Source organism: Eumetopias jubatus, unplaced genomic scaffold (genome assembly GCF_037043125.1).
Source record: "Eumetopias jubatus isolate StellerSeaLion01/CBP00866 unplaced genomic scaffold, mEumJub1_p1.0 scaffold_1, whole genome shotgun sequence".
In the NCBI taxonomy this organism is placed as follows: Eukaryota; Metazoa; Chordata; class Mammalia; order Carnivora; family Otariidae; genus Eumetopias; species Eumetopias jubatus.
Genome location: NW_028274807.1, coordinates 68,172,383 through 68,197,740, shown reverse-complemented (window position 1 = coordinate 68,197,740; position 25,358 = coordinate 68,172,383). Strand labels below are relative to the sequence as shown.

At 44.3% G+C, this 25,358-nt stretch overlaps 1 protein-coding gene across 6 annotated transcripts in view; it reads right to left on the bottom strand.

Moving 5' to 3' along the window:
• KALRN (kalirin RhoGEF kinase) overlaps positions 1 to 25,358 on the bottom strand; it is a 694,375-nt gene that overhangs the window by 624,026 nt on the left and 44,991 nt on the right. The window lies entirely within an intron of this gene.

Below are 25,358 nucleotides of genomic sequence, written 5' to 3'. Positions count from 1 at the left end.
GTCATCCTTCACAGCCAGTCCCTCAGCAGAGCCTCATCCCACCACCTCCGAGTCGAGGAGGCCGGAATTACTTGACGCTGGGCTCACGCGCAGCCTGCTCTGAGCAAATGCCTGCCTGCGAAGACAGCCACCAGTCCTCCCACACAGAGGCTGACTGTGCCGGAGCTGTTTCACAGCAACAAAGGAACAAGTGCAGAACACCGCCGCCTTGTGCAGACCTAGCCTGCAGGGGCCCAAGGAGAGGTCAGAGATGCAGGGGGAGGGGAGCTGGGGAGGGCGGTCACAAAGAGGCGAGGTTAGAGGTGGACTTGGGAATGAAAATCCACACTCTGGGCCATGTCTTGAATGTCATTCCAGAATCTCCCACCATCCCGGCTTCCCCTGTCTCCCATACCAGAGGCCAGGGGCTCCCCTAATGGGACTCAGGTAGGAAGTCAGGAACTCAGCCATTCAGGACTCTAAGACCAGCCCAGAAAACCCAGAGCCTCACTGCCTCACTCCACAGGGACCACAGACACTCCTGCCCAAGAATGCTAGGCCCACAGGAGCAGAAAAAGGCCACAAACCCTTTCTCCCTACGGCCATTCGTGGATCCTTTGTTATAGGGGAGATAGCACAGTCTCTGGAGTCACACAGTCATGGGTTCAAATCCTGCTACCACTTAACAGTTGCCTGGCCTCAACCAAGTTTCTTCAACTCCCGAAGCCCCAGCTTCCTCCTTGTAAACCAGCAAGAAGAGCATCTGCCCCACAGAGGTATTGTGAAGTTCTCAGGAAAGGAAGAATGTGCCATTTCTGGTAGAGCACTCAGTGGAGAGCGGTGCTCAAGCGTTTGTCCCCCTTCCCTGCCAACCCCCCTCCTTCTTGCCGGCTTCTCTGTTTCCACATGTCCATACATCCCATGGTTTCCCACCTCCCTGTCCTTGCTCCTGCTCTTCCTGCCAATAGCATGGCTTCCTCTGATTTTCCCAATGTCTAATTCGATGCCACAAATCAGGCTGCCATCCCTGGTCTTCCCCTTTATGTTCCATTTCAGTTTCTCCTTGTATAAGACTCTGCTCCCATATTCAATCATAAAATCCATGAAGATAGGAAGTGCTTTGTAACCAACGTTGTATCCCCCAATGTACTTCATATAGTGCCTTGAACTTTGCAAGTGCTCGAGTATTTACTAACTGAACGAATAAACAGGCAAGTGAGTCTGGGAATGCCACACAATTTCATTCTTTTGTTTTGTTTTGTTTTTTATTTAAATTCAATTAGCCAACATACAGAACATCATTAGTTTCAGATGTAGAGTTCAATAATTCATCAGTTGCATATAACACCCAGTGCTCATCACATCACGTGCCCTCCTTACACACAATTTCATTCTAATGGCAAGGAGAGGAATGCACTGTGGGGCCTCAGTCCCTGGGCACTTCCTAAGGCCTTTAGGAAGATGACAGGGCTCTTCCGTGCTTGCCCTGCTCAGAGCCCATTTTACAGTGGACGGGCCACCCACATGGTGAGGCTGCACCCCTGGTGACTGGGAGTCCTGCTCACAAAAGTAAAACCCAAAGGGATTCTAGGTCTGGGACAACTTTGTTCTCCAAGCCTAAAAACTACCCAGTAGCCATGGGCACCCCTGTTACGGCTTTTGTTTCAGCCCAGCCCATACCAGCAATGCCTTCTCACTGTCCTAATAGAAATGTTAGCTTCCCTGGCCTCCTGGTCTCCACTGGGCAGCTGGTGGGAGCAGTCCTCCCTCAGCATCTGCCCTTCGTGGGAGCTTAGGCCGCAGATTTGGACAGAACTCAGACTGAGGAGGAGGCTGGGGTGGGGCTGGGGGTGGGTTAAGAGCTAGGAGGGAGGGAGAGGAGAAAGTGAGCACAGACACAATCTCCCCCCCACCCCCCGCCCCTGCACCAGCACCACCGCCGCCTCATGGTTCCTTCTGAAAGGGGAGCAGTGGGACTGAGCAGAAACACTGCCTAAAAGCCACCTCTCAGAATCTGTTAGTATTATTTTGTTATTACCTTAAATGGACACGACTCCAGCCTGTAGTTAACACAAGAATGCAAGCCCCTCCTCTCTCCAGGCAGAAGTGTACTGACCCGGAAGCCTCCCCCTTCCTTCCTGAACAACAAAATCCATCATTCAGGTGTAACCAGTACTTTGTAGTTCACAAAGTACGTTCACATCCATCATCTCCTCTGGGTCACTTTCCCCAGTCTACAGCAGAGAAAACCCACATTCCAAGAGTTTAAACAACTTGCTTACAGTCAAGTGCCTAGCAGGTAGCTGGGCTGAGAAAGAGATATGTACCATCTGTGTCCTCCCAAAGAGAGTTTCTGGGGCTCTGGAATGTTCCCTGAGGAACTGTGACATGTTCCCCAGAGCATTGGAAACCCTCACAGTAGGGCAGGACCTGGGGAACAGGGCTGCTTCCCAACAGGAGGCTCCTCCAGGACACTCTGCCATGCCATGTGGGCAAGCAGGCCTCACTAATGGCCTTTCACCCGTTTCTTTAGCTCCTGGCTGTGGCTGCCAAGGGAGAGCATCTCCACATAAGAATGCCAAAGGAGGCCTTCTATGACACAAACTTGGGAGAAACCTGAAATGGGGGGCTGAGGAAGGCACACATGGCTCTGCCACCAGGCAGGAGACCCAGACAGAGATGGGCTGAGGGAAGACAGTTCCAGTGACTGTGTAGATACTGGGTAGACCAGAGTGCTCTATTCCATGTCCTACTCTTGGGCTTGGAGAAAGCAGCTGGCCCTGTTCCCCTCCCTCTGGTAACCAAGGGCAATTCCACGCAGCTTTGTTTTCGAAAAGAAAAAGGAAATAAATGTGTTAAAGAACAGTATGGGTGTAAGAACCTTCCGCACAAACTGTGAACCTAGGAACATAAGCATTACCTGTTGGGTCAGGCCCAGGATGAACCCATTCAGCTGGGAATTTCACTAAATAAACCAGCTCCAATAGATCGAGCTGGGCTCCTTAGAGCTCCCCCGCCCACAACTGCTCATTTCTCCAACCCCCACAGAGCCTCCTAAGCCTTAGTGTAAATGCAGCCCCTCCAGTAGTTGAATAAAATGTTCCAAGAAACTCTGAGAGTTGCCATTTAGCTGCAGTGCAATTAGAAAGGATGGAGGATTGGCCAGGACAGAGCTTTATTAAGTTTTGTTGTTATTTTGTCTTAAACAATGCTTTCTCTGTGACTGCTTCTTTCATCATGGTCAAAGCAAGCATGACCATTCCCATTGGTGTGGTCCCTCCAGCCTACCAAGCTGGCTACAGGGACATATTCTTCAGGGACAAACAGCATCTCCAGGCCAGCAATAGCCTGTCCATTGCAGAGGGTCAATGCCCATCTGGAGGCTCACTGGTTACTCGATGTCACATCACAGATATGTTGCCTTCTCTTCAGTGTTCTTTCTTCCTAACTTGGCACCGTTCTTTCTCCCTCTCTCCACCCGCCCCAACATGAAAACACTATGTTCCCGATCAGATAAAGCAGGCACAGTGTATGGAGCAGAAGGCAAACAGCACGGAGGGAGGAGAAAACCAATCGTGTCCCAAATCGTTCCTACTCATCTCCTGGGACAATGACCACCATTGCCACAGCAGCACTGGCCAGCTAGCTCCTCAGACACATGGGGCGATCAGACAAGGGAAGGCCACACAGGAGGCAGGATGGTTGCACACCAGAGTGAAGACCATCGGCCAATGTGGCATTCTTGCCCCTGCCCCACCCCAGGAAGTGAGCTCCATCAGGCTGCCATTTTGCCCCGCAAGCTGTGTTTCAGTTGCAACATGAATCAAGCACTCCAGCAGAAACCATCCTCAGCCCCCTCCCACACCACTTCTGTCCCCTTGGCGATGAGCACGCTAGTGGTGAAGTGAAGCCCGTGGCAGCACATTCTCTGGGACACCATCCATGGGATGGGAAGGACCCCTCCCAATCTCTCCTAGGAAAGCCTCGTGTCCCCAGGTGAACAGGCTCCTTAGGTCCACACCTGAGGACAGCACCTATGACTAGTATCACCTGTCACACTGAAATTCAAGTCCACCTCTCCCAAGAGGCCTTTTCCAGCTAACCTCATTCATTCTCTACCTCAGAGGCTCTCAAAGTTTAATGGGCAGCAGAATCACCTTAAAGGGTTTGTTATCCATGCAGATAACTAGGCCTCACTCCCAGAGGCCTGCATATTCAATGAGCTCCCCAGACGATTCTGTCCCCAGCTCTCCTCTCTTACACACGGCACTGACTTCATTTAACTCTTCTGGCTGAATTCTAGTGTGTACCCATCTCCCCACACGCCCCAAGAGTCCAGTAGGGAGGGAGGTTCTGAGTCCCAAAGTCAACTCGAGTCCCCTGGAAGGTAAGGGGAGGTCCCACCTCCCAAGGCCCACTAGAGGGCTCTAAATGGAGGTCTTGAGAAGGTGCCAGCCAGGAGACGGAGAAATCAGCTTCATCTAACAGGCTCCAGAAAGCATTCATTCTGCCATGGCTCTACTGCACATCTGTACAATAACTTTAAATGTCACCTCAAATATCAGGCCAGGCAGCAGGAGGGGAAGGCTGAAGCCAATTAGCCTGCCTTGCCCTGGCTTTTGTGTCACTTTCATCCTTGCTCACCTCCAACCTCCGCTGAGATCTTTAACTCTCCCTTGGCCGGGAGCCCCAGCTCATGAAGACTGCACACAACCTTTCATCGTGCTGGGGCCCTAAAGCAAACTGTTTAATGGAGGAAACGCAATCCCTGCCTTACCTCTGCTCTGAGTATTTACAGTTCCCCCCACCCCTGCTAGTCAATAGAACCCCATGTTGCCCTGAATACCCAACCACAGCACGCCACCCCAAAACTCCCACCCATGCCCCAAGAGCCAGACACATCCCCTCTTTCTCTGCCTCTTCCCTCCTGGGTCTGTGAAAAGTATCATGATAGTCTCATCCCCTCTATGGTTTTCGTAATGAGATCCTTACATTTAGGCCCTTGGGGAGTATTTACATTTTGGCAAAAGATATTGCTTCAAAGGAAGGAATAAAAAAAAAAAAAAACAAGCTCATAAATACAGAGATGGGGGCAGACTGGTGTTTACCAGAGGGCAGGGGGGAGGGCAAATGGGTGAAAGTGGTAAAAAGGTACAAATTTCCAGTTATAAAATAAGTAAGTCAGGGTGCCTGGGTGGCTCAGTCCGTTAAGCATTTGCCTACAGCTCAGGTCATGATCTCAGGGTCCTGGGATCAAGCCCCACGTTGGGCTCCCTGCAGTGGGGAGTGTGCTTCTCCCTCTCCCTCTGCCTGCCACTCCCCTGCTTGTGCTCTATCAAATAAATAAATAAAATCTTTAATAAATAAATAAGTAAGTAAGTAAGTAAGTCATGGAAATGTAATATACAGCAGTGACTATAGTTAATAATACCATACTGCATATTTGGAAGTTGCTAAGAGTGGATCTTTTTTTTTTAATTAACTTATTTTTTTTTTTTGATGTAGTGTTCCATGATTCACTGTTTGCGTATAACACCTAGTGCTCCATTCAGTAAGTGCCCTCCTTAATACCCATCACCAGGCTAACCCATCCCCCCACTCCCCTCCCCTCTAGAACCCTCTTTCTCAGAGTCCATAGTCTCTCATGGTTCATCTCCCCCTCTGATTCCCCCCCTTCATTTTTCCCTTCCTACTATCTTTTCTTTTTTAACATATAATGTATTATTTTTTTCAGAGGTACAGGTCTGTGATTCATCAGTCTTACTGTTAAGCTAAATAAGTCAATCAGAGAAAGACATGTATCATATGATCTCACTGATATGAGGACTTCTTAAACTCAGGAAACAAACAGGGTTGCTGGAGTGGTGGGGGGTGGGAGGGATGGGGTGGCTGGGTGATAGACATTGGGGAGGGTATGTGCTATGGTGAGCGCTGTGAGATGTGTAAGAGTGGATCTTAAAAGTTCTCATAACAAGAAAAAAAACTGTAACTATGTATGGTGGTGGACATTAACTAGACTTACTGTGGTGTTTATTTTGCAATATATACAAGTATCAAATCACTATGTTGTATATTTAAAACTAATATGTCAATTATACCTCAATAAAAAAAAAGGAAATGGGGGCGCCAGGTGGCTCAGTCGGTTAATTGGCTGCCTTCAGCTCAGGTCATGATCCTGGGGTCCTGGGATCGAGCCCCGCATCAGGCTCCCTGCTCGGCGGGGAGCCTGCTTCTTCCTCTCCTTCTGTCTCTTGGCTGGTGCTCTCACTCTCTCTGTGTCAGATGAATAAATAAAATCTTAAAAAAAAAGGAAATGAAAAAAATAATACAGTGTATTTCTACTATCACCAGAGATGCTAAAGTAACATCTTATTTTGTTAGTAAATTAACATTTTATTTTGAGGATTTTTGTATATGTACATGTTCTGATGTTAGAGAGCTTAATTTGTGCAAATTATGATTTGGAATGACAAGTAAATTTATTCAATTGTTTTTTAAAAAAAAGGCATGGTGCAGAAGGCTGGGCCTTAGATAAGCAGTGTGGTGGTTGTGGGTACTGGGGGCAAGGAGGAGGGTCCACGACTCTCTTCCTTAAGTGTCATAGGCACTTGCCTTTTAGGCTACCCTGATGAAGGCAACAGGAGCTGGTTCCTCCACTGTTCTCCCTAACTCATTCCCCTGACCTCCCATTTCCCACTCAGAACATGATTAGCTGATAGGTACCTTCTTTTTTTTTTTTTTAAAGATTTTATTTATTTATTTGAGACAGAGAGAGCACATGAGAGGGGGGAGGGTCAGAGGGAGAAGCAGACTCCGCGCTGAGCGGGGAGCCCGATGCGGGACTCCATCCTGGGACTCCATCCCGGGACTCCAGGATCATGACCTGAGCCGAAGGCAGTTGCTCAACCAACTGAGCCACCCAGGCACCCCTGATAGGTACCTTCTTGAAAGCACCTAAATTATAAAGTAGTTCTTCTTGAAAAAAAAAAAAAAAGCTACTATATAGTTGGAAAGAACACCTCAGAACCTGACCCAGGAGACCTAGGTAATCAACCCAGAGGGTTCTTTATTATCGCCTATGTTTCTCTCACAGCCAGTAAGGGTGCTGCCTCCAGCTTACCTCCACTAAGAACAGTTTCTTCACCCATTGAAAGAGGTGGTATGACTCAAAAGACCAAAGGGGACCTCAACATTGGGGTCCGTTCACCCTGGTGAGGTTTCTCTGAACTGTTCCCCTCATCTCTTCATTCTCACAGTTCACTAACACAGAATCGGGAAAACCTACATTGTCAGTCACTACAGCTGAAACCTCACACCTCACCCAGCCCACAGGGAGCCTTACTGTGGAGAATTCCCTCCTTCTCCTCTCTTCATCCTATGCATTCTCCATCTCCTCCAAGAACTTTTCCAAGTAGCCCCCCTTCCCACATTCCCCCCAATAAAATCAGGCAACAGACTATAATGACCGAGGTTGATAATAATGAATGTGAAGTTAAACAAGATCAAAAAGAGCCCATTGTGCAATCAAAGAAATACTAAATTTTGGTTGGCATGTATCTAGAACTAAACACTTTTTTCTATATTCTAATGGGTTTTTTTTTTCCTTTTGGGGAAGATGTATAATCTGTGAGTGTCATAGGGCAACCCACTATCACATCAGAATATATGACTCACCTGAATGCCCTCAGTCCCGCTCCCCCACCCCAGGGATGGATAACCAGAGTAGCTGCACACTAGCCAATTTGAATTCTCTCTTCCTTGGCTCTCATTTTCAAAAAGAAAAGAATCAATTGCCATGCTCGCTTTACTTTTCAGCAAATGAATTCTGCCTATGGTTCTTAAAAATAACTAAATCCCATAAATCTATAAATAATCTTTCTAATCTGTTTATACTGCTAATTTGAAGCCTTCTAGGTATTTGGAAAGGGCCTGAAATTTGGAATCAGACCAACTGGGTTCAAATCCCAAATTTCAAATCCCTTTTCCTAGCTGAGTAATTCGAGACAAATCACTTAACTTCTGTACATCTAACTTTATTCATCTTTTGGATAAAGATAAGATTGATTTTATAAAATATGAATGACCTTCAGGAGGAAAAAAACAAAATAACATATATAAGATATGAAGTACTGTACCTAATATATACTACGTGCTTAATAAAGTTAGTGCATTCTCCTACAATAGAAAACAAGCTCATATCAGGTTGAAATTCTCAATGCATACAGCCTAAGTAGACAGATAAACCAGTTTAAAAAAAAAAGTGTCAGTTTTGCCACTGAGGACAACTCTAAGCCAAATGGCCCTTCCCAAAGTCCTGAGTTAGGGATAAGTCACTACGCCAAATCCCCCAGCTTCCCTACCCGTCCTTCAGGCAGGGGCAGATTCCTAGATCTTACTTGTCCAGCTGCCCCAATCTACCTGGCTTCTTCCCTCTGCTCTAAGGTTGGAAATTTCTAAGATTCAGTTGTGGAAAATCCTTTGACTCTGCCCATACAAACCCGTGTGGGTGACCCTTAGCACGGAGGTGGGAAACTTTCTGGAGCTCCCTGCTGGAGTTTCTGTGTTCTCCAATGATAGGGCTTCCCTAAAAACCCATCAGTCTGGCCTTGTAGCATGTACACAGGAAAGCCTACTTAAAGACAGCCATGAAGGGCGCCTGGGTGGTTCAGATGGTTGGGTGTCTGCCTTCGGCTCAGGTCACGATCCCAGAGTCCTGGGATCGAGTCCCACATCGGGCTCCCTGCTCCTTGGGAGCCTGCTTCTCCCTCTTCCTCTCTCTCTCTCTCTCTGTTTCTCATGAATAAATAATAAAATAAATAAATAAAATCTTTAAAAAAAAAAAAAAGACAGCCATGAAAAAGAACAAACTATACAACTTCAAGAAGAAGAGTTTTTATAGTCTTAGGGTGGGAAGTTTCTCCTAAGCATTGAGACAGACGCAAAGCACAATACATTGACTTGTATAGGCATTTTTTAAATCTCTGTAAGTATATACCAATCACTTAAGGAGAATAAGCGCTGGATGACAGCAGTGAAAGGAATACTTTTCACCGTATATCTTTTTACACCGTTTGAATTTTGACCTTTGGACTGTATAACTTTTTAAAAGACCTCTTTTTAAAGACCTCTTAAGATGATGGAGTCAAGAATAAATAAAACTGTTCTTGGAGTCTAGCTGCCACATGGTGAGAAGCCCAAGCCCCATGGAAAGGCCACACAAAGGAGAACCAAAGACCAGGATGAGAACCCCAGCATGTCCCAGCCCACACCAGCTGTCTGCCATGTGAGTGAGGCCACTTTGGAGCTTCCAGCCATCCCAGCATCCAGGCTGACACTACATAAAACAGAACTTCCTGGTCAACCCTCACCATCATGAGAAACAACAAATTGCTGTGCTAAGCCACTACGATTGGGGGTGGCTTGTCACAGTATAACAGATAATTGAAACATGGAGTCATTGGTGAATGGAGAACAGTTAAAGCCACAGGACTGGAGGAGATCACCAATGAGGTATTGAAAAGGATTGGCCTTATTTCATCTAGAAGACAAAAGCATGACTAGTCTCAGGACTATATCGTTTTATCTACCTATCTACCTATCTTGAAATTGGAATTCTGAAGACAGGATTGTCACAGGGGGTGTCTAATTAACATGCTTGCTTGCATTTTAAAAAGAAGTCAGATTCTCTCTGACAGAAAGTAAATATGTCTGATTTCGTTGCTTGCTTTGACAAGAAGAGCTGCCTTTTCCAATTATTAAATTTGCAGCTCCAAAAGCTTGAAAAAAATATATTTAAGGCTATATAAAGTATACAGTATGCTAGAAAATATATGATTTGCAACCATTTAAACATGTGGTTAAAAAATGTTTAATGTCATCTTAAATGTATGTGGGGTGGTATATGGTTTTCAATATTCTTCTAGGGCAGACATAAGCAAAAAAGTCTAAAAATCCCACTGAATTATGTATGGTATACCCCCACAAGGGAATACTATGCAGCTGTTAAAAAAAAGAATGATGAGGCTTTCTGGAAATTGATCTTCCAGACATATTTTGGTGTTCAAAATGCAAAGCATTTGAACAATATAATTAGTATTCACTTCCTTTTGATAAGGGATAAAATAAGTATGGATTCAGATTCGCAAAAAGAAACACTGGAAGGTTTAGCAAGAAACTAATGCTGACAGTTACCCATGGTGGGAGGGGGCTGGGTAGACAAGTATAATGGTCATATAAAAATCTTTTCATATTGTATTAATTTTCGAATAGTGTAAATTGTGGGATTTTTTTAAGTCTTCACAGGACAAAAAAGGAATAGGTAAAATTGCAAATACAGGAATAATGGTAACAGATAATCTAGGAGACAAATATTCACTACATTGCAACAATACATCATACAAAGGATTAGTGTCTCTAACATAAAGAGCTCCTAAAAAAAATTAAGAAAAAGTTAAACAACTCAGTATAAAAATGGGTCAAGAATAAAACAGGTAATTCACAGAGGAGGAAAAACAAATGACAAAAAGTAAAAAGATGCTAACCTTTACTAATGATTGGGAAAATGCAAGTTAAAGCAATAACAGCATTACACATTTGATCTATCCCACTGGACCTATATATATAAAACATGGTAAGAGGACAAATTGATACAATGTTTCAGAACTCAGTTTGACAGCACCTATCAACATTTCTAAAGTATATAGCCTCCAACCCAGCAATCCTATTTCTAAGACTCTCACCTATTGCACTTACACAATGCAGTGTGTTCTGTAGTAGCCAAAAAAGGAGGTAGGGCACCTGGGTGGCTCAGTCTGTAAAGCGTCTGACTTCAGCTCAGGTCAAACGTCTGACATCTTGCAGGTCCTGGAATTGACCCCCTTGTCAGGCTCCTTGCCTGGCGGGGAGTGTGCTTGTCCCTCTCCCTCTGCCCCTCCCCCTGTTCCTGCTCTCTCGCTCTCTCTCTCTCAAATAAATAAAAATCTTTTTAAAAATTTTTAAAAAGGGTAAATACCTAGTAATGCAATTGCTGGGTCATGGGGTAGCTCCATTTTTAAATTTTTGAGGAACCTCCAACTGTTTTCCAAAGTGGCTGTACCAACTTGCATTCCCACCAACAGTGTAAAAGGGTTCCCCTTTCTCCACAACCTCTCCAACATTTGTTGTTTCTTTCCCTGTCCATTTTTGCCATTCTAACTGGTGTTAAGGTGGTATCTCAATGTGGTTTTGATTTGAATTTCCCTGATGACTAATATGATGATGAACATTTTTTCATGTGTCTGTTAGCCATTTGTATGTCTTCTTCAGAGAAGTGTCTTTTCATATCTTCTGCCCACTTTTTGACTTGATCACTTGTTTTTTGGGTGTTGAGTTTGAGAAGTTCTTTATAGATCTTGGATACCAGCCCTTTATCTGTAGTGTCATTTGCAAATATCTTCTCCCATTCTGTGGGTTGCCTCTTTGTTTTGTTGACTGTTTTCTTTGCTGTGCAGAAGCTTTTTATCTTGATGAAGTCCCAAAAGTTCATTTTTGCTTTTGTTTCACTAGCTTTTGGAGATGTATCTTGAAAAAAGTTGCTGTGGGCGATGTCAAAGAGGTTACTGCCTACGTTCTCCTCTAGGATTTTGATGGATTCCTGTCTCACATTGAGGTCTTTCATCCACTTTGAGTTTATCTTTGTGAATGGTGTTAGAGAATGGTCGAATTTCATTCTTCTGCATGTGGCTGTCCAATTTTCCCAGCACCATTTACTGAAGAGACTATCTTTTTACCATTGCATTTTTTTCCTGCTTTGTCAAAGATTATTTGACCATAGAGTTGAGGGTCCATATCTGGGTTCTCTATTCTGTTCCATTGGTCTATATGTCTGTTTTTGTGCCAGTACCATGCTGTCTTGGTGGTCACAGCTTTGTAATATAGCTTGAAATCAGGCAACGTGAAGCTTTGTTTTTCTTTTTCAACATTTCCTTGGTGATTTGGGGTCTTTTCTGACTCCATACAAATTTTAGGACTGTTTGTTCTAGCACTTCGAAAAATGTCATTGGAATTTTGATCGGGATGGCACTGAAGGTATAGATTGCTCTGGGTAGCATAGACATTTTAACAATGTTTATTCTTCCGATCCATGAGCATGGAATATTTTTCCATCTTTTTGTGTCTTCTTCAATTTCTTTCCTGAGTGTTCTGTAGTTCCTAGAGTATAGATCCTTTACCTCTTGGGTTAGGTTTATTCCGAGGTATCTTATGGTTTTTGGTGCTATTGTAAATGTAATCGTTTCTCTAATTTTTCTTTCTACAGTTGCGCTGTTAGTGTATAAGAAAGCAACTGATTTCTATGCATTGATTTTGTATCCTGCCACATTACTGAATTGCTGTATGAGTTCTAGTAATTTGGGGGTGGAGTCTTTTGGGTTTTCCACATAAAGTATCATGTCATCTGCGAAAAGAGAGAGTTTGACTTCTTCTTTGCCAATTTGAATACCTTTTATTTCTTTTTGTTGTCTGATTGCTGTTGCTAGGACTTCTAGTACTATGTTGAACACCAGTGGCGAGAGTGGGCATCTTTGACGTGTTCCTGATCTTAAGGGAAAGGCTCTCAGCTTTTCCCCATTGAGGGTGATATTCGCTGTGGGTTTTTCATAGATGGATTTTATGAACTTGAGGAATGTTCCCTCTATCCCTATACTCTGAAGAGTTTTAATCAGGAAAGGATGTTGTATTTTGTCAAATGCTTTTTCTGCATCAATTGAGAGGACCATATGGTTCTTCTCCCTCCTCTTATTAATGTGTTCTATCACACTGATTGATTTGCAAATGTTGAACCACCCTTGCACCCCGGAGATAAATCCCACTTGGTCGTGGTGGATGATCCTTTTAATGTATTGTTGGATCCTATTAGCTAGGATTTTGGAATCCATATTCATCAGGGATATCAGTCTGAAATTCTCCTTTTTGATGGGGTCTTCGCCTGGTGTGGGGATTAAGGTAATGCTGGCCTCATAGAATGAGTTTGGAAGTTTTCCTTCTGTTTCTATTTCTTGAAACATCTTCAGTAGAATAGGTGTTTCTTCTTTGAATGTTTGGAAGAATTCCCCCGGGGAATCCATCAGGCCCTGGACTCTTGTTTTTTGGGAGGTTTTTGATCACTGCTTCAATCTCGTTACTGGTTATTGGCCTATTCAGGTTGTCAATTTCTTCCTGTTTCAGTCTTGGCAGCTTATAGGTTTCCAGGAAGGCCTCCATTTCATCCAGATTGCTCAGTTTATTGGCATATAGTTGTTGATAATAATTTCTAGTAATTGTTTCTATTTCCTTGGTGTTAATCGTGATCTCTCCCCTTTCATTCATAATTTTATTAATTTGGGTCCTTTCTCTTTTCTTTTGGATAAGTCTGGCCAGTGGTTTATCAATCTTATTAATTCTTTCAAAGAACCAACTTCTAGTTTCATTGATCTGATCTACTATGTTTCTGGTTTCTAATTCATTGATTTCTGCTCTAATTTTAATTATTTCTCTTCTAATGCATGGCTTAGGCATCGTTTGTTGCTTTTTCTCTAGTTCTTTAAGGTGTAGAGTTAGTTGGTGAATTCGGGATTTTTTTTTATTTTTTTCAGTGAGCTTGGATGGCTATGTATTTCCCCCTTAGGACCACCTTTGCAGTATTCCATAGGTTTTGGACAGATGTGTTTCATTCTCATTGATTTCCATGAATTGTTTAAGTTCTTTGATTTCCTGGTTGACCCAAACATTCTTGAGCAGAGTGGTCTTTAGCTTCCAAGTGTTTGAATTTCTGCCAAATTTTTTCTTGTGATTGAGTTCCAGTTTTAAAGCACTGTGGTCTGAGAATATGCAGGGAATAATCTCAAAGACACAGATGTAGTGAAAAGAAGGGCCATATGCATCCCAATGTTCATAGCAGCAATGTCCACAATAGCCAAATTGTGGAAAGAGCCAAGATGCCCTTCAGCAGATGAATGGATAAAGAAGATGTGGTCCATATATACAATGGAATATTACTCAGCCACCAGGAAGGATGAATACTCAACTTTTACATCAACATGGATGGGACTGGAGGAGATTATGCTAAGTGAAATAAGTCAAGCAGAGAAAGTCAATTATCGTATGGTTTCACTTATTTGTGGAACATAAGGAATAGCAGGGAGGACATTAGGAGAAGGAAGGGAAAAATGCAGGGGGGGAATCAGAGGGGGAGACAAACCATGAGAGACTATGGACTCTGAGAAACAAACAGCGTTTTAGAGGGGAGGGGGGAGAGGGGATGGGTTAGCCTGGTGATGGGTAGTAAGGAGGGCATGTTCTGCATGGAGCACTGGGTGTTATACGAAAACAATGAATCATGGATCACTACATCAAAAACTAATGATGTATTGTATGGTGACTAACATAATAAAATTTTTAAAAAAATTTTAAAAAGGTAATCTAAATGTCCAACAATAGAGACAAGTAAGATAAATTGTAATACAGTTACAATATAATCTAGGTTATACTTTGAAACCATTAAAAAGGACAAGCAGTTTTATTTGTAGTGACATGAGAAAGAATGTCCATGACATATCACTGGGTAGGAGAATACAATTTATAAAATAATTTTAAATAATCTGTATTATCCTATTCTTGTGTGAACATGGATTATGGGTATATAAATACACATAGACACACTATGAGTATGTATTTCAACATGCATAGGAGTTCTGGTAGGATATAACCAAACTGTTAACAGTGGTTATCCCAGGGAATGGGAGAAGATGGTTAGAGAATTGTATTTTATAAAATTTTATGTTGTTATAATTTTTTACCTTAAGCATTTATTTGTACCTTTGGTGATTTTCAAGGCATTGAATTACACAGGCTGACTGAAGTAGCAGCTCAGAACTTTTCTGAAAAATGGGTGTTCCTTAGGGCCAGGACAGCAAGCTCCTTCTTCACTTCCCACTCAGAGGATCCGGAACATGAGATGGTCTCCAGAGAACCCACAGGCCATCATAACCAGCTCCCGGGACTCATGTACCTGTCCACTGGCTGGCAGATGCAGTGTGTTCCCCAATTCACTCCACACCCGGGGCTCACCCCCAGAGTCCGGATGGCCGCTCCATGAATTTACCCAGCATTCAGTAAGACCCCAACTCTCCTCAGCCTATTCCCTTCATGGCCACTTAGACACCTTTGGGTCTTTGGTCAGAGACGGCAACTATGTTTTGTGTCAAGTTCCTGCTCCAACCAAGGGGCAGGGATTGTCCAGAGCTTCCTGGTAAATAAAGTTACTATTTTTCCCTTTGTATTAATAAGTATCTTTGAGACAAAGAAGAAAAGAAAAATTCTGGGACCATGCACAGGACGGATGTGGAAAGAGTGGTGCCGTCAATTAGTGATATCTGCCAGGATGAGACAGGAAGAGTCGCGAGCACACGAGCTCTCTCACCTGCCACCCCTGCCCTTGTGCACTGGGCTGTGACTCACTAGCTCGGACACTGGCGGACCTCCCCCTCTGTGCAGATGTTAGACTTGGGTTGTGGGGAGCTGAGGGTGGTGGGGATGGCTGGGGGTGAAGGAGGGGGACAGCAGAGAGTGATGGTGTCATTAAGTGCCGTGTCTATCAGAAGACCAGGTGAAGGCGTGGTAAGTCTGAGGAGGGAGAAGGAGCCTCCCACCACAGGTGGAGATGTGGTGTCAAACAGCTGCAGATGGAAGGCTCTGAACATCTGGGTACAATGCAGGCCTGAAGTAAGCCCGGAGGCTGGGTTCCATCTGTCAGGTCTTACGGACTTCCTTATCCCGAGGACTCAGCAAACCTAAGGACTCAAATCTAAGAACTGGCCTCTCACAAATTTGAAATGTCCAAGTGCCCTATTCATTGGGAATTCACTCATCTTTCCTATCCCTGCAAACAAAAACGGGGGGGGGGGGGGGAGCGGGAAACTCAAACCAAAAAAATCTCAGAACTTCACGTGTTGTAACTAAAAACACTCAATAAACAAAGCCAGTCCTTGGGCTCCCTTAGGGAGTAATTGTCTAAGAATGCTTCTTTTCTTTGAGCTGGTGAGAGACAGACAGACAGACAGACATGCTAAGTCTGTGTGGAGCTCATCTTGAAAGCATTAATTTTTCCAAACACCAATGTGCAGTCCATTTGCTTTTCCCGCACAAGTGGCACCAGGCAATGAGGAGGCTGCTGGCGACACCCCTCCATGCAGGGTCTACCTGTGGGGGGTTCAGAGGAAGTGTGAGTTCAAGAAGCAGGGGCCCAGGCACCATGACCTACCCCAGGGAGGTGCTGCACAAGGCCTGTGGTGCTGATGACTTGGGGTAGATTACCCCCACCCCAAGGGAAGAGAAGAAGCAGAACCAATACCTCCACCCTCTTTAAGGACCATTCTCTAGAGGCTGAGCTGGTAATTAACCAAAATAGACTTCTTCCTCGCCCATCCCTCACAACCTATAACCCTGCCAATCACACGCTGGCCTCGCCTTAGGACAGGTTGTCCACTTTCCAGGTAGAGGTCTTTAAACCACTTCCCCTTCTTCTCCTGCCCATTTATGGATGAAAGTGGAGAATGCAATTTGCTCATCCATGCTTAAACTGTTCTTTGTTGCCCCAAGTCCATCCTCTCTAGGAAGTTGAGGACGTTCTCCTCTGCAGTCTGTGCACAAAGGACAGGACATGACAAAACCATCCACCGAGGCACAGGAAAGCCTCATCGTCTGCCTGATGAGAGCATACTCAACAATTAGGACACACCAGAAGGCCTGTCAGTCTTAACCAGACATTCTCCAAGCAGATTACTACCACCAGGACCTATGCATACACAACAGCATGCCAGGATTCCCACCGGAAATCAATGCCCACCCCCAGACTTAAATGCTTTATCACCACCAAGACATCATACACCAATTCTACCACTTACTAGTTGTTTAAAACTGATGAAGTTACTTAATCTAAATGAGGATGAAAATAAGAGTTTTTAGGGGCACCTGGGTGGCTCAGTCGGTTAAGCGTCCAACTCTTGATTTTGGCTCAGGTCATGATGTCAGGGTTGTGAGATTGAACCCCGCCTTGGGCTCTGCACTGGGTGTAGAGCCTGCTTAAGATTTTCTCTCTCCCTCCCCCTCTGCCCCTCCCCACCTCTCTTCCCCCCTCTAAAAAAGAAGAAGAAGAAGAAGAAGAAGAAGAAGAGGAGGAGGAGGAGGAGAAAGTTTTTAAGTAAGTTAAGAAATGTAAAGGGCTTAGAAAAGTACCTGGCACACAATAAGTACTATATATGCATTATTATTATGATCCTTCACTCTCCACACTAGGCTATCTCTTCCCTTTGGACCACTGCATATGCTCTTTCATGCTTTGGAACATTGTTTCCCAACCTATCTTCATGTGGCTCTCTGTGCTAATTCTCCAAGTCTCTAGGAAGTCCTCCTTTATATGGGCTGCGTGTCCCTGCATATGCACCCATCACACCCTGTACATCCCTGGTATCATATTCTATTCCAATCATCTGCATGTCTATCTCCTCGACCAGGTCCTTCATTCCCAGTGCCTGGCACAGAGAAGACACTCAATAAACTATATGTTCAATGAAAGGATGAATGAATGAGGCATAAGTGAAGAGCAACTTTCATGCATTCAAGTATTTACTACGTGCCTACTCTGTGTCATATCCTGGACTATGCTTGCAAATACATGAAGGACAGAACTCCCAGGCTGCTCTCCAGAAACTTGTGGTCAGAGGTGCAGTTTCTGCCTTTTACCAGTAACTCAAGAAAAAAAATGAGGTGGGTGTAGCCCAGCCCAAGAAGGAAAGGGTGGCTCTTGGAGGGGAACACAGGTTTGCCTAGAGTTGGTGTGTTTAACTTGAACCAAGCAACAAAAGCCCTGAACCTAAGATTCTGTTTATCATCCCTGTATGTGAAGAATAAATGTAGCTTTGCATGATCTAAGAAAAACAAAAGGCGGACCCTTCTTTGTAAGGATGGTTTATTTATCCAAGTATCGATCTGCCTCTTTCAAGAGGAACACTGGTCCATCATTACATCCATGTGCTGCCTGCAGACTGTCTTCACTAGGCTGTAAACTCCTACAAACAGAGATCACAGTTTATTTTATCATAGTGTATTTTTATATCCCATCCCCCTCCTGTCTGCCCTGGGCACCAAGCACCTAGCATGGTGCCTTGCCCAGGATAAAGGAACATTGCAGGATACAAGGGGAATGAGTCACTCATTTTGTATCATTTCTACCATTCTGCATTTCTCAGTATTTTTTTTTTAGAGTTTTGTTTTGTTTTGTTTATCAGCTTAAGGGAAAAGAAAAAAAAAAAAAAAACACCAGGAGTTAAAGGAGTATTTGTTGTTCCTTCTACTTTTCTCTAGTGAAGCAGAATGGGCACCACCACCACCCCACCCACAAAATAAAGGCTGCTCTGGGATGCTGGAGATCTACTTGGCTATGACTTTGCCAGAAGCCTTTGATAGCTAAGGCTCACTAAAGGAAAAAAAGGAAATGGAATTTCTACTTATAGTAAGAAAAAGCCGAAGCAACTTTTCCCTTTGAAATTATATCATAGATACCTGAGGCTATGTTTCCATCCTGGTTGCCCTAAAAATGAGGCAACATGTGATCTTTCCATCAATGAAAAGTCCAAGGCTGCCTACCTCCGGAAGGACACTGGTGCTCCCAAACTCCAGCCCCAGGAGCAAAGGACTGCCAAGCACTGCCACCCACTGCAGCCTCAGCAGTGTGACTGCACCCCTCTTCTGGATGGCTTCTGGAGTCCTGCGCTACCTCTGTCCTCCATCAGCCATGCCAGGACTCTGGTCCTGCCATCACTACCGTTTTGAGGGTTATCTGTGGCATGTCATATCATGAATTTCAAAGCCAGGTGAAAGTGAACTGGAAATTGTCTGCCCCATCATTTCCATCCTTCTTATGGATAATGCAGAGTAAGCTGGTAAGGCCTGTGACTCAGACAATGTCCTTTTACCATGAGTACCACAGAGAGAAAACATGCACGGTTGGCTTTGTGTCAATCTATGCACATACACATTCACACTGGCCTGTGGGTGCACCCCAGTGAATACACTTCCATATACTGTGTTGGGGCAGACAAATTAGCCTGAATAACCTTGGGAATACAACCCTAGGCACTGAGCTTGTCACTAAGGCAGCTGTGTCTCTGCCATCAGATACAGTCTCCCTAGGAGACCAACTGGTTTGGAAACATATAAGTAAGAAGGGCAATCTGAGATTGAATGCACCTCTGCATGGAAATACATAAAAACACTGCTCATTAAAATGTTACTGAGACCTATTCTAAGTGACACTTGCCTTGGAGCAATGTGTGCCATCTTCTCTTTCCTCCGTGACAAGCCCACAAGAATGAGTGGTCAGGAGAATGTCACAGAGTGTATGTCTGGATATCTGCTAAGCCTTTGACAAATGTCCTCCACAATAGTCTCATAGATAAGATAATGAAAAATGAATAGGATAAGAGTATTGTTAGGGGGATTGCTGCAGATACCCTGCAAGGCCCAAAGAGTGCTTATTAGAATACAGTGAGCTTTAGGCAGGATGCTGGTCTTTGGTGATAGCCAAAAAGCTCTTTCTTTGACTACTGTATTTAACTTTAAAAAAAATTATTTCCCAAGACGAAAAGACAAAAGATACAGTATGGGCAGATGATACAAAACTGGTATGGCGGGCTTAATACTACAATAGATGACCAAAATCAAAGTGTAAATTTATTTCAGCAGATTTGAATACTAGGTCAATATTAACAAAGGCAAATTTTACGTCTGAGAACAACATTTTAAAATAGAAATGTACATACCCCTCATGTAACAATTCCAGTCCTTTGTATCTACCCTAGAGAAATACATCTATATGTGCACACTTGCTCATGAAGTTCACTGCTTCATTGTTTATAATGCCAAAAAAATATATAAAAGTAAAAAAGAGAAACAAGAGAAGAATTGCTAAGTCAATTATGGAATATTCACAATGAGAAATACTATGCAGAAGATGTTCAAGACATGCCATTGCAAGAAGAAAAAGTTGCAGAATGATATAAAAAGAATGATATGCTAACCCCAGACATAAACACACAGACACACACACAATTTATAAATTTACATATATATTTGCATATATATGCAAATGCACAGAAAGGTCTAGAAGGGTCCCTAAAAACTGATACCAGGATCTACCTGCAGGGAGAAACTAAGTTGTTACGGAGTCAAAAAGGGTACCTGCAACATCTGAAATTCAGAATGTATTGCATTAACCTGTGTAATTTAGCTTTCTTTTTAAAGTAAAGTCTTGCTTTTAGCTTTTTTTAAAAAAAGTTCAAAAATATGAGGAAGAGCACAAATTCCTTTCTTTCTTTTACAACCTAAAAGGGGTCAGCATGGTGGAAAGACTGCACAAAGCTAATTCATACTACATAGAGTGCATTTAAAGTTTGGTGTGCAGACAGCCTGCAAGTACCAGGGATCACTAAGCTGGTCATGTCTGCAGCACTGGGTTGGATTCAATCCTAACAACACAATGAGGCAGTGACACTGGCAAAGTCAAATGCAACCAGAGGAAGAAAATGCCTATGCAGTCTAAAAAGGCATGACTTAAGAATAATGACTGAAGAAACCATGACTGTTTAACCTCAAGACAAGATGATGGGGAGATAGACAGGTTCCTTCAAATATGTGGAGAGTTATTATGCAGGTGATGCAGTAAACACTTATCTGGGTATTTTCCAGGGGTAAATACTAGGACAAATAAATGCAAGTGATTCTTCCTATTAAAAAATAAATTTTAAAAAGAAACATCCTACCTAATAAGAATGAATGACAACAGAATAATCTATCAGGCATGATCATGAGCTCCCTGTCACTGGAAGGATTCAAGCAAGAGATTCTATAGAAAAAGATATCGGATTACATTAGAAGCAAAACTATGTAAACTTTAAGGTCTCTAGCAACTCCAATATTCTATGATTCCATATTTTGGCTGCAGAATCAATTTTCAATCAATATGTACCCCCATCAACTCCGAATCCCACAGGTGGTGTACTCCGCCACCAGGTGGCAGTAGATGCCTTGGACTCTGGGTCCTACACATTTCGATGTGGTGAAAAAAAATGTTGTTTTCCAATATTTTTTAAATTAAAAAAAATAATACTAAAAGAACAGATGCAAGCATTCAGCCCATAAGCAGCCCCTCGCAAAGCAACATGTAAGTATAATTCATAATTTTTCTGATGATTCCATCACACTGATTCTTAATCACTTGCTTTCCTCTTATGCACTTCTTTTGTACGGGGTCTACAAAGAGACCCTTATCTTCCGGGCCTCCTCTCTCTGGTGTCAAGTTTCCTGACTTGTACACAGTTCCAGATCCCTGTGTCTCCTCTTAATGCAAAAATCCCCTCTGCTTCCTCCGCAGCTGCAGACCATGTCTGCTACTACAGTCTATCTTCCCGACCTAGGAGAAGAACTGACAGGAGGATCAGAGAAACACCCCAGCCATTTCCTGCTTCTAGCTTTTCTGCCCCCGTATCCACACAGCTGAAGCCACAAAACAAGCAAACAACAAACAAAAACATTCTAGGCTGAGTGGCTGAATCTCCACCCTGACAGCATGAAAGTATATGATTATCTTTTCCCAATTAGAAGAGAATAATCTCCCACCCAGCTCTTAAAGAAAAGAGAAACTCTCCTTCTGTAGCCACAGCTGTAGACTTGGGGTGTTGCTTAAAATCTGAATACAATCAACAACTCTTGCCCTAGGCCCTAGCAACTCAAAACTCTTGTTAACACTGCTTTGGTTACAGAACCCTTCAGAAACCTTGGTTTTCAGAGAGTATTTTGGTAAGAGCTTGTGACTGAATGCAAATGATACAAGATTTTTTGAAACTTAGATTTAAAGCAGGTTCATCACAATAAACCATATGCTTGAGTCAAGGTCCTACTCATCTTTCTAGTCTCAGGTGAAACCCCTCTTCTTCCAGGAAGCCTTCAGGAGCCTAAGACTATGTTGTTGCTCCTGATATATGCCCTAATAGCACCCGGCATCTGCCCTGTCATAGCCCTGTACCTGGCCCCATCATAATCCTCCCTGCTCCTAACCTACCACAGCCCTGAACCTGCCCCATCACAGCCTTCCACCTGCCCAACCCTTACCACATGCACTTCAGTGGCCTCTGTACCAGCCCATTTCCTCATTACACTGAGGAGCCATGAAGACCTAGACTATATCTGTTTCTTTTACAACTGAATCCCCCAAACACAGGAGGACTCAATAAATATTCATGAGACTATTATAAACATACACATTATCAATTAACTAATTAATGTGAAGCCCAAGTCCAGGCAGCTGTTCCACTGAGGATAATATTCATCCATTCTACAAGTATTTCCTGAGTGTCCCTTGTGCCGGTATGGTACAGGATGAGTCAAACCCAGGCCCAGCCCTTAGAGAACATGTAGTGGAGAAAGGAAGCCAAGAACAAATACATAAATACCTACTGTGCAAAGTAGGCACAGCAACACCAGAAAGGATGGATATTAGGGACTGGGGAAACAGTGGCCAAGGCACGAGGATTACCAAGAAGTTCAAAGTAGCTGGAAGTAAAGCTAAGGGAGAGGTAATACTGGAGCCAGAGCCTGAAGGTTCTTCAATAATACCTTTATAAAAAGCATGTGCCCAGCTAAGGGCTTTAGATTCATGATTTCATTTATTTCTTTTAAACGATGCTACATAAGGCATTCCTATTACAGAGAAGGAAATAAGCTCCGAGAAGTCAAGAAAATTGTCCAAGTTGGAAGAGCCGGTAAGCAGCAGAGCTGGAATATGTAAGCCAGCCTAAGCCACTATGGTGGCTTTGGAACCTGAGATGCCGAGTTAAGGAGTTGTGACTTTATCCAGTGGACAATGGGGAGCCACTCTGAGCAGGAACATGCTAAGGTCAAAGCTTGTGCTTGGGAAGCTTTATCAGAAAATGATGGAGAGAGTGGACTGGGCAGTTAGGTTTGAAGCCAGCCGCCAACGGGCCAATGTTGTATCATGAAATTCCTGACCTGGGAGAACAGCAGCAAGACTGGAGAGGAGATTCAGAGCCGAGGAATTCCAGAGGAAGAGCAGACACAGTCAAGGGTGATCCCAAGGTACACACCTGAGTAACCAAGAGGATAGGGATCCGGAAGTGTCATGTGCATGCTGCTCCAGGGCCTCTGCGTGTGTGCATGTGTGTGCATGTGTGTGCGTGTGTGTGCGTGGTCCGTGGAAGGACTACAGGCTTAGGGGTGGGAATATGGCAGCTTCAAGTCCTCAGAAATTTCAGAGCAGGAAGTGGCCTAAAACCTCCCCACTCCCCACCCTCCCTAGGCATTGCTGCTACTTGCAAAAACTCCTGGAATTCCCTTAGCCACCTTACCTCCCCCTCACCCCCTGGGGCCTCTGAGCCCCCAGCAGCTGACAAAAGCACAGGAGTACTAACAGGGCCTGGAGCCTCACACAGCCATGTCCACCCAGGCATACTCTCCTCTAGCCAGCCTGCCCTAGAACAGAGAATGCTTGGACTCAAGCCAGCACCAAGGAAAAGAAGAGTGCCAGATAGGAGCTATGGACCCCAGGCAGGAATTCTGATTCCCCATAACCTTGAGCCAGAAGCTTAACTCTGGATCTCAGTTTCCTCAACTGGAAGACAAGCCATTTGGACCAGAATCAGAAGTTGCAAACTGAAGGCCAGCAGGCCAAACTCATCCTGCAAATGGACTTTGACCAATACAATGTCTTTTAATCGAATTTCAATGTTTAAAAATCAAACTATTTCACAAAGAAAATGCGTATTTGAATCCTCTCTGAAATAAGATCTGGCAACAAGGAGCTGACATTGCCGCATGGCACCCATTGGCTGGAAATGAGTAGCTGTTGTCACCCTCAGATGAGGCACCACTCTCCAGTTTGCCACAGTCCCCACCACCCCCTACTGCTCCCGGCTAGCCTCCACTCATCATTTATGCTTGGCCTACTTCGATCCTTCATACTAATGGTCTGGCTCCTCTAGGAGCTCAGGAATTGGGGGCAGTAAACAGGAGCGCAGAGAAGTTGGCAGTCAACTCCTCACAAGGGCAGGTGCAGGCTTCTCAGAGGAGCGGGGCCTTGCTAAAGCTGATGAAGGTTCATTAACACGTGTGTCAGGCCTGCCCACCATCACCCCAGCCCCACCCCACCAAGGAGGAACAAGGCGGATGACATCAGCCTTGGACACAGTCAGAGAAACCCCATCATGAAGCAATTTGCTTCCCCAGCCACTCTAATTTAACAATTAGCTTAACAACCCTGGGCAGGCACTTGCTGCTGGAGCAGAGAAAGGATCCGGATCAGCAGCAGTTTCAGCCTAGAAGCTTCAGGAAGCCCGCTCCTCCACCGCCCTCACTTCAGCTGGGTCTGCATCTGCCACTCACACACATAGATATTCTGAATATCTCCAAAGAGCTTCCACCTTCTCTTTGAAGGTCCCAGTTGGACTCCTTGGAAACTCCCCCTGTGTCCAAATATCAGTTTCTCCTGCTACAACTTCATCCCCATTCTCTCAGTCTGTCCTGCAGAAATTCTGGCCCCATCACAGGAAACAAACCAGGTCAGTGTGCTCAAGTCAATCACTTCTCCGTCCCCTTGGGAGTTGGGGCATGGAAAGGAAGCCTGCACAGAGACTGCACTGCTGGGAGGAGGGTAAATTCACAAAGCTGGCAGGTTTGGGACATTCTGGGCACAGATCTAGACTCCGAGAACAAGTCTAGGGAGCTGGCTTGCCCTGACCCAGACAGCATGCTCAGCTTCCCATCTGCCTCGCCAGAGGGCTGCTCAGTAGAATGCACAATACTTCCCTCACCCAGCTTGTCCTGCTCCTGCCTCCAAGTCCTTTCTCAAGCTGCACCCTAAACCTCAAATGCCAAATTTTAGAGAGAGACACACATGCTGGTATGGGAAGACTGAAAAGAAGAGTCCAAAAAGCCACAAGTCCACAGAAACTTGGAGGCTAGTTTTTATTTATTTAAAGGATTGATTGATTGATTGATTGATTTGCCAGAGAGGGAGAGGGAGAAGCAGGCTCCCCACTGAGCAGGGAGCCCAATGTGGGACTCAATCCCAGGACCCCAGGATCATGAGCTGAGTCGAAGGCAGATGTTTAACTGACTGAGCCACCCAGGTGCCCCAACTTCTAGGTTATTTTGAAGTATAGTATTAGACAAATCAAAACCACATGAGATAGCACCTTACACCAATTAGAATGGCTAAAATGAACAAGACAGGAAACAACAAATGTTAGCGAGGATGTAGAGGAAAGGGAACCCTCTCACACTGTTGGTGGCAA